The sequence below is a fragment of the Barbatula barbatula genome (assembly GCF_947034865.1).
Source record: "Barbatula barbatula genome assembly, chromosome: 24".
NCBI lineage: Eukaryota > Metazoa > Chordata > Actinopteri > Cypriniformes > Nemacheilidae > Barbatula > Barbatula barbatula.
In genome coordinates this window covers 4,015,819-4,026,879 of record NC_136787.1, presented here as the reverse complement: position 1 = coordinate 4,026,879, position 11,061 = coordinate 4,015,819, and positions in this window count along the sequence as shown.

Sequence of the window (11,061 nt, the reverse complement as noted above, 5' to 3'; positions counted from 1 at the left end):
TTAACACAATGATGACAATAATCACATGAAAAAAAACGACTTAAATTCTGGACCTTTGGCAGTGAGGGGGGATTTGTTCGAACCCCCCTGCCTACGGGCTTGGACATCTTTCAGATATAAAATGAGTAAGATGTTGTCTTATTGATTGTAATAGCATTAAATCATAAGCTACACAGAGGGGCAGATTTTAATGAACACATTTATAACGAGTTTTTTAATTCGTTTATCACTGACAGTTTATTTGAAAGCATGTCTTTTAATTGGCTACACATGGTGAATGTAGACCATAGACGGATTGTCCTACTGTCCAGCCGTCTGAATAGACGGGGCAATTTATCTTGCGGTCCAGAGAGGGAGCTAAGGACATAGACGCCCATTTCTCACCGACAGCCAGATGTGATGAGGTCAGCAGTGGCCTTGTGATTCGCCTGGTGGGGTTAATGATGACTGGTGTCGAAGAGCTTAAAGCAAGATCTGCCTTGTATCGCTGCTTCAAAGTCACGGAATTATGCGTCTTTCATTAATAGGAGATCATTTGAAATTGAAAGACCATAACTCCAGCTTCTGGTGGCCTGTAATGAAGGATGACCAAGATCCAGGAACAGTTCAGCTCAGTGAATCCTGGTTGATTGTGTAAATGTATCTAGCTGCCCTGCACATCATTAACACAGATTTGTTGTGCCTTACTGCTGTGCCAGCTTGTCTACGGGCAATTAGAAATTTTGAGGATTAACATACCGTGATCTCATAATCCATTGGTGTTTCTCTTGGTCAAGAACTGAATACTGTAAATTGATGTTGAATTGTGTTTTAATATCTGTTATATTTAAATATTCTAGATATCAGAGGAATCTGAATCAGGTGTGGTTATCCACAAACAGTGGGTCTCATTAACTAAGCATATATATACTGTATATGAAATTGGAAAACAATGAAGTGACCATTCCATTTCATTCTGTGAACTGCCAACAATATTTCTCCCACATTCTTAATAGAATGTTTAATATTTGAATATTTTTGCAGAAAATGAAAACTGGAGAAGACATTCACAAGTGCAACTAATTTGTTTCCTTGTTTTATTGCTGAAATTGCATACATTAAAAAACTAAATGGGCTTTGTGAAAACTAAGCCCATTTAGTACATTCCATTGCCATATTACATTCAAAATGCAATATTTTACCAATATATAAATACGAAACATCAATAAAAATATGAAGAATAATTTCACAGGTAAACAACTAACTTCAGCTTATGCATGGTGCATTTAGTTTACTTAAATTAATTAAAATTTTTCAAAGTAAATTTTTTTCCTATTAAATAGTAATATATTTGCCAACATAAAAATACTGTATACAATACTTTTATTTTGGCAGGTCGTCGAAAGACGCTTATTTTTTAGTGTGTGTTTATGAAAGCTTCATTCAAACAGTAAAATGTTCGTGAAATAAACTCTCAGAGCAAAAAAAAAATTCATGATATTTTTGTATGTGAATTGAGCTACTCGAGGAATTGTTTCAACCCCGAATGACTTTAAGTTTTCCCTTTTTTAATTATGATTATGTAAAGCTGCTTTGCAACAATGACAATTAACGAAAACCACTAAATAAGGCAAGGCAAGGCAAGGCAAGTTTATTTGTATAGCACATTTCATACACAATGGTAATTCAAAGTGCTTTACATAGAAGAAATTAAAAATATCCATTTGATAAACAGTGAAGAAATAAGAAAAATAAAATTTAACCAGTTCAGAATAAAAAAAAAGTTTAGAAGAAATAAGATAAATAAAACTTAAAAAGTTAAGAATAAAAAATAAAATAAAATATAGTTTAGAATAGAAAATAAATAAAATAAAGTACAGCAAAAACAGTCGGACGGTCAGTGGCACATGAATTAAATGCAAAGTTAAACAGATGTGTTTTGAGTCTGGATTTGAATGTGACTACTGTGGGAGCACATCTGATCTCTTCTGGAAGCTAGTTCCAGCTGCGGCTCGCATAATAGCTAAATGCAGACTCTCCTTGCTTGGAGAAACCCTTGGTATTTCTAGCTGATGCGATCCTAATGACCTGAGTGTTCTTTTGGGTCTGTATTCAATGAGCATATCTGCAATGTATTGAGGTCCTAGGCCATTGAACGATTTATATACCTGTAATAAAACTTTAAAATCTATCCTATATGTAACCGGTAGCCAGTGTAAAGACCTGAGGACTGGTGTGATGTGATATGATCATATTTTCTGGTTCTGCTCAGAATCCTTGCCGCAGCGTTCTGTATGAGCTGCATCTGTCTTATGGTCTTTTTGGGGAGGCCAGTAAGGAGTCCATTACAATAATCCACCCTGCAGGTGATGAAAGCATGCACTAGTTTCTCTAAGTCTTGACTGGAAACAAAGCATCTAGTTGTAAAATTGAATTGAATTACTGATTAACTGACATTCTTTCTAATATCCTCCTTTGTGTTTAGCAGAACATAGAAATGTATAGGTTGGGAACAATCTGAGGGTAAGTAAACGATGACAGAATTTTCCAGCCATCCCTTTAAGCAATCAACAGTAAATGGGGATTTGGTCATGTATTTAGGAAAAGTTCAAAATTTCTTTTTCCTGTGAACCTAATTTTCACTTGTCTTGTGATGCTTTTTACATTTTATTTTACATTACGTGTCTTTTAAATTGCTGTTGGATGACTTTATGTTACTCCTGAGGTTTGATTTTGTTGACGATTTGTGTTCTGGAGTGGATGTTGTTGTTCAATTGTTGCTACTACTTGTCCAAGCCCCTTGAAAGATCCATGGGCGCTTATGCAAACGTTGACGTTTGATATATGATATGAATGTATGACATATGAATGCAATGTTATTATTTTTGGAGCTCAATTGCTCCAGTAAGGGGGACTTACTCCTGTGTCTCCCGTGGTCAGATTGATGATTGTCCTTGAGTGGGAGGCTTGTGCAGGACAGAGAAGTGATGGATTTCTGCTTCTGTCAGTCAAATGTCTTTAAAATGGCCCTTTTACTATCTTAGAACCAGAACCCAATTGCTCAACACCTTCACACACTAAACAATTGTTCATGAAGAAAGGACACTCCGACTAACTTGTCACTCTTTAAACATTTCCACTGGCAAATTTCTCAATTAGTACCATATTAAAACTTTGGCAGACATCATTTGAATGAAGCACCTTCATAAATCTTAAACATCTTGTAGTTGTGTTCATGATTTTCAAAGATAAGGACATGTTGCACAATCTGCCCAAGCTGGAATCTACCTTGGCTACCACACGTGACCAAATAACTAATTCTTCAACCAATTGACAGATGAATAAAAATGATATTTTTACACACAGCCTCTGGAAACATTTTTAAACATTTTCTCATGATGTCAAAATGTTGATAAGCCTATATATTTCACTATCCTTTACAATTAAACGGTTAGTTGTATTTTATTATTTGCATTTAGCATTGTTTATCCTTGCTGCCTGGACCCTTTTAGACCAGATATGACATATTTTTTGTGACCTACCAGTTGAATACCACTGGTTTAGAAAATGCAATTTTTCCATTCAACAGACTGCAGTTATCTTACAGAACATTCGCACAACATCTTTCACAGTTTTAACTTAAGATTAGATAAAAAATAAATATGGGGGGGGGTTATTATTGCATAACGCTCATACATCCCACATCAAAGAATAAATAAGTATCTTGATTTATGATCCTTAGAGATCTTTCATTTCAGGAATTCAATTTCACACACAATTGCAATTGGTTTCTCAAACACAAAACAGCAGCAGGCATGCTGAAAATAGATACTGCAAAACTATTTAATGCATTAAATTTTTTCATTTGTTAAAATTTTTATTATTCGCTCATTTTCTTTCTCAGTGGCCGTGAACATCATGCACACAGAGGATGCGGATTTCTCCCTTCACAAAGGTCTGCAAACTCTCTTTTCTTACGTATAAAGTCATCTTTTTTTAGTCGCTATGCGCTTATTTATTCCTGTCAGTAATACAACACAGTATATCCATGTTAGTGGCAATATAGTGAGGCAAAATAGGCTCAACAGATTCTTAACAAGGCATTAGGAGGTCTATAGGGACCGTTCACACAGAAGTCCATTACTTAGCCACTGGATCATATATCTGTCCTGCAGATGGCTTTCCCTTTTAAGTGTCACCTGACACCATTGTTTCCACCATCATAGTCTTTGCTTTTAACCAATGGTACAGTTTAATGTTTAATACATATGAAACACACCATGCAATTACATAATGCTATGGCTAAAATCTTCAGCTTGCTCTGGAAAGGCATACATTTTCAAAGACAAATGTAAAATGATCATGTATACTTTAGGTCTTTTGTTCTATAGAAGGTTTTTAGAATTAGCACCACTACCGGCAGCAGGTACTGATGTTTTATCAGGTTAAATGTGCGCAGTGATCTGAACTTCCTTGGCGCCATAAACATCATAGCTGTGTCATCATCAGAAGTTTGTGCAGCTGCTCTGGAGAAGTCGGCAGAGCTTGCCGTTTGTTCTCAAATCGCTCAGGTGGTACTTTAATGCCATATGCGACCCTGGACCACAAAAGCATGTTATAAGGGTACATTTGATGAAATTTAGATGTATTCATAACCTGAATAGATACGCTTTCCATTGATGTATGGTTTGTTAGGATAAGACAATATATGTACGAGACACAAGTAAAATAAATCTGGATTCCGAGGATGAAAATCTTCTTCAAAGTCACCATGAAACAGTTGCGATTGTCCTTTTTTTCATCTTGAGGTATATCCGAGTGAAACAAATGTAGGGTGTTCCCTTTTTCATTGGTTTGTAGTAAGTTGGGCCTGGAGGGGAGGGCTAAAATGCTTGGCCATAGAACAGTTTGCTTCCATCATGTGGTGAAGAGTTGTTGTTGAGAGGGGTAGAGGAGCTTAATGTTTTTGATTAAAGTTACAAATGCAAATTAATAAAAAAACAATGGTGTATATGGATAAATAATTTATAATAATGACTGCAACACTGTGTAAAACAATAAGAATTTTGATTTCATGGTTGTCTATGAGGCACTGTTGCAGGGATTTGCTAAGAAGTTTTAATGTTTTTTTAAATGTTTTAACGCTCTATTGGCTTACCACTGTAATAATGTTGTACAAAGTAGATGAACCCGAAAGCTATAATTCTACGTTTTACATAGATACCAAATTTAAATGGGCAATTCCCAAAGAGCGGGCACAAGTGATGGTGACCAGTTTGTAGGCATGTTTCTGGTCATTTTTGCTCATGTTTTGGCTGCGTCAATATAACATTTTGATCAATTTACGGTATTTATAATTTAAAATATCTTCATGGCACATGATCTTTTGATAATTTTTGAATTAATTAATTAATTTTAAATTAGCCATGGTTTAAAAAGAAAACGTGGTTATTTATGTAAAACCTGACTTTTGCTTATAGTAATCATAACACCAATAAAACATGTTTACTTTTCATACGTGAAGTTTAACGGCTAGTAAGGATCACCTGAGGCACCTTGGAGAATCATATACTGTAATGACAGTGACGTGCCGCCAATGGCTGGCGTTTACAGTAAAATAAGATATATATTATGGTAAAATGTACATATCGCTTTATTCAATGTAGTGAAGTTCCATTAACAGCCATTAAAATCAACATCTGTTCTCCTTTCCTGCGTTCTGCTGCTGGCACAAATTACGTATATGGTCATTTTGTTTAGAAGACAGGTCATTTTTAATTATACCCATGAAGCTTTAAAATATTATACATTACAACAATATGTTAATAAATAAGATGCATTGTTATCGTTCCATTAATTGTGCAATATATAATGTATAATGTTTATATAAGTATTATAATGCACTATTTTAAATTATAAATGTATTATTATAAAATATATACATGAAATGCATCGTTTATAAGCATAAATAATACATTACAATGAATTATTAATACCTTTGTAGTATAAATGTATATACACAAACACTCACTTTTTCCAAAATGCGGCAGCTCGAGTTCTTACACGTACCACAAAGTATGAGCATATTAGCCCAGTTCTGTCAACCTTGCACTGGTTACCTATAAAGCATCGCATTCATTTTAAAATCTTGCTTATTGCCTATAAAGCCCTTCATGGTTTAGCTCCTCACTACTTGAGTGAACTTCTCTCGTATTACAGTCCATCACGTGCACTACGCTCTCAGGCGTCCGGTCAGTTTGTAATACCTAGAATTTCAAAATCGAGTGCAGGTGGTTGATCCTTTTCCTATTTAGCGCCTACACTTTGGAACAGTCACGTCTGTTAACACGTCTTCACTACAAAATTTCAGCTGCTATTAGATTATTAATGATAATCTTAAATATAAATTTGTTTTTATTTTGCCTTGTTGTGCAAGCACTGTTGACCATGTGCAGAGGCTTCAGCTTTTGCCAGAGGGGAACTGGAATCCCCTGGTTAGGCCTGGTTTCCCTCTGAGTTTTTTTTTCTCCAATGGAGTTTTGGGTTCCTCGCCACTGTTTTGCACTGTTTGCCTTGACCGGGGGGGCTGCTAGAATTTAAAAGCCTTATTTAATTTACACTGCATATAGGAATGTATAGTCTGTTTAATATTTCACCTGTGTTTCTCTCTCCTCATCTTGGGTGTGTGGTTTATGTGATGGCCCCTGTGCGTGTGTGTGCCTTTGTGTGTTTCTGCGTGTCCGTCTGTGTGCAGGTTTGTATGTGTGTCTGTGTGTGTTGGTGCGTGTACGTCTTGTGTGTGTGTGTGTCTGAATCTGTGTGTCTGTCTTCTGTGTTTTCCCCTTTTTTTGTTCACAAGTTTTTGATCCTACATGTTTTGCTTATAGTCAATATGTTTTCTTGTACAGCTGCTTTGTAACAATGAACATTTTAAAAAGCACTATATATTTTTATTTTATTTTATGAAAAGTGATGGATATAAAAAAATTGGCAAAAGGATTGCCACCATTACAAACCTAAGTGATAGAAATTCTCATGTTCAATGGCCTTCAATGAGCTTCATTCTGGCATGCATCAAAGATCCTGTGCCAGTGTTGATGTTGCTAATGGTTGAATAAGTAAGAGGTTTTCAAATTATCTCTTTTCAGACAGCCCAGTGAGAATGTGCCAGTTTCTCTGTGCCATTTATTCACTGACTCACACTCCAACTAGCCTTAACGTATTATATTATTAAAAGCAAATCTAAAATAAAAATGTATCACATCCGTCTTAAACTCTATGCCAATAAAACAGGCTCTAACCTGGTAAATTACTCTGCTTTGCATATAGTGTAATACTTATCTTCCTTACAATGCTATAATCATTAGATCAGTCACATGGTAGCAAAGCCGCCAACCAAATAGCAGTTAGAAGCCCAATAAAAGGATGCATGGTTGCAAAGCATGCTTAACATTCTAGATGTAATAGCATTGTACAGTTCCAAGCTGTTCAACAACACCAGCACTTAAATTAATTTCTGAAGAAATGTCTGATGAACTTCCTCAAAATGTTTAAATAAAATGTAAACATCATATAAAAATATTAAAGTGATTTTTTTCTGTATACAGATTTAAATTTTCATCCAAAGCAACTTACATTGCGTTATCCTACACATTTATACATAGGTACGGTATGTGCAATCCCCTGGGATCAAACCCAGAAGCTCTTACCACTGAACTACAGGAACGCTGTAGGAAAATACAACGTAACAATGACATTGACGAGTCATTTAAACTGCACAGTTTGGCATGCTGTAGGCAACAGAAAGGTTGTGCACTTGACTGCAGAAATTGGCATGTATGAGGAGCAGGGCAGGCTAGGATATAACAGGGGCCAGATAATAAAGTCATCCAGTGCCCCTGACTTGTTTCCCAAATTAGGATATATTGTCACATCAAATTCCCCCACAGACTTCCCCCCATTATTTGAGGGAACCATTTGGGTTGTCGGCTGAGGAAACATTCTTTGTTCTTTAAGATAAAAGGCACTTAATTACTTCCATTAATTAAGTTCGTCCTTGAGGATTTTCACTCACTCAATTGTAAATGTCTCTTGTGGAATATTCTGCTCTTATTAAAGTTAAAGTGGCAGAATATTTCTAATCTTTTGGTGATATATGACCATCAGATGAACTGGGAAGGAATATTCCACAATGTTTGACACAAGTAAAATTCTGTCAAAATGACGGAGCGAAAAAAAGATTTTTACGATGCTTACAGATACATTCATTATAAATTTATTAGTTGAGCTATAAAGTTGACCAAATCAACCTGTTTTAGGTGGGACTAGTGATCTGTGTGGATGAACCTATGGTTTTGCATCAAGCTCATGAATCTTCTGGGTTGAGGTTGCTCCCAATAAACAGTGGTGGTATTCTTGTGTATGTTGCATGAAAGTTGATGGGTTTACTGATAGGACAGTAGTAGGGTGGCCATTTCCATAACACCAAAAAGGAGGACACTTTGCAGCATTTTGTGAGGCAAGAATAACTGCATCTGGTGTACTCGCAAATACAATACAATGTTGTCTATCATATCTATGGTATCATGATACAGTGATTCTGAAATAGCCTACTCTATTCATTGCCAGAAAATTTGATCAACAACATATCTTGATGTAGACCTATGTGTAATAGAAGAGGCAAAAAAGTGTTTGTTCGCAGTATTTGTATTTATTCAAGACACTCCTGTATGACTGGTGATGCTTGACTGCATGATAGACTTTACAAAGCTCTGTAGCGGAGATTTTGTCATCCTAAGGTGATGTTGCCTCTCGAAATTAAGACCTAAGGGAAGACATACCAGCAGCTCGTCGGTTACCTTTATGTTTTTCAGTGCTGGCATGTCGGTCAATGCCGGCTTTCCCTTTACAACTAACGTCCACTTCACAGCGACATAGTGTACAAAATCCATGGAAAGCATCTCTACTGCTTTTTTATTTGAATTTGTGCTCTTTTGTCCATTCCGGATTAAATAATGTTGGATGTTTCGGCATGTTAACATTATGATGTGACGTAGCCTGTACGTGGACTCCACCTCCACGTCGAGAATGCTTGTTTACGTTTTTAACCAATGATATATCAGATATTTATTTGACACCTCTTTCAGCCAATCCTTTGTTTGACCGGAGATCTTACGGCGTCAGATGCTATGCTGCTGCGTCCCAATAAATGTTTAACTGCGTGTTTTTTAAGGCCGATTCAGCGCAACTCCGAAAAGGAGGACAAATGAGTGTCCGGCTTGAGGCTGAGCCGGACGCCGGACAGGGGGCTTACAATCGGGACTGTCCGGCCGAAAGCCGGACGTATGGCAACCCTAGACAGTAGTGTTACAACTTTTCTAAGTATAACTTCACTCAATAGTGAAAACTCTCAGAATTAAGTCACCCTCATACCATCCCCAATGTGGGTTAAAAATGTCTTCTGGAGCCAAAAATATTGGTGTGTATGAGAAATAAGTGAGATTTTGAACATATTTTGCTAAATGAAACCAAACGCCTAACATCAGAGGTGGGTTGGGTAGCAAGTCATTTCCCTACAAGTAACTAGGGAAATTGTAACTCAAGTAAAAGTCACTATTTTAAAAATGACTTGAGTAAAAGTAAAAAAGTATATGAAATGAAAAGTAAAAGTTACTTTGTATCTGACTATTCATAAAACTATTTTTTACTAATGCAAATATTTCATTTTAATCAATATTTCTAATTCTTATCATAAACAGATATCTTTGCAATCGCCTACACAGACAGAGACTATTCGACAAAGATTTCTGTAAATTTAGTCTAGTTCCAATGTCAATGTAGCGGACACAACTTATTTAGAATAATAGATAGTGTCAAACAAAAGTGAACCTGCAGAGTTTTGTGTATACACTTAAGAACTTAAGTAAAGAATATCTTAAGTAAAGAATATCTAGAATATAAGAGATTTTAGACAAATATAATGTTTTCTCGTGTTGTGTCACATGTGTGTTGCGTACAGTAAACAGTGAACCACACGCCCATCTACTAGTTCTGCATGTTCTTAAGTGAGAGGAGTGAACAAATCATTTGAACTGATTCGTGAATTTATTCAGACGGTTTTGCCCATTGAGCAATTGATGCTTTCAAAAGAATCGACTCAAAAGAATCAATCACTCGGAAACGCCCCAGTAAAAATAGACGACTACATTTAAATAAACACGCATTTTAAAATGCATATTTTAAAATGATGGAACGAAGTAAAAGTACAGATTTTCCTAAATGTTACTCAAGTAAATGTAAGGAAGAGCGTGTTTCTTACTACACACCTCTGCATAACATGACCATATAAATATTGAATAGTAATCAGACACAAATTTAGCGACGTTTTAGTTCAATTTTGCTAAATATGCGAGAAATACAGTTTTTACAAAACAAAACATGTTTCTTGGTGCTTTTATTTTTGCCTTACCCCACATATTTCCATTGGCTTGATTTATGTATTTATTTTACAGCACAATGTTTTATTGCACAATGAAATAACATTTTAATGACCGCAGGAGGAAAATGGAGATTCAAAACTATCCTTCAAAGTCCAAACATCCGCAAACCATCCAACAAGAACCCTGTCAAACAAGATATTTGATTCACTAAACGTCTACACGCAACACACTGAGCTCAACACTTCTGTCATGATGTTGCCCAGAGATATTTATGTAGACCTCTCCCTCATTCAATTATAGATTCGATGCAAATGAGATGCTTGTGCATTGGTGTATTTGCACCTAAAGCTGTCTAAATATGCACAACAAACCTTTTCAAGTTTACAAAAGAAAAAACAATGAGTTTAAAACTCCAAATATTTGGGCCTAAAGTGAATGTGTTAACGTTGTCTACACATTTTGAATACATAGCAGTAGGAGATCCATCTTGCTGCCCCAAGGGAAGGGATCTGTGACAGTATCTGCTATGTGACATGCAAAGAATAGACAAATCAGGGGTTGTCAAGCAACGGACGGGTGTCTTGCCATTGTGAACCAGATTCCTTCAGAAATCTATAAATGTGTGAGTGTGCAGAAACAGAGT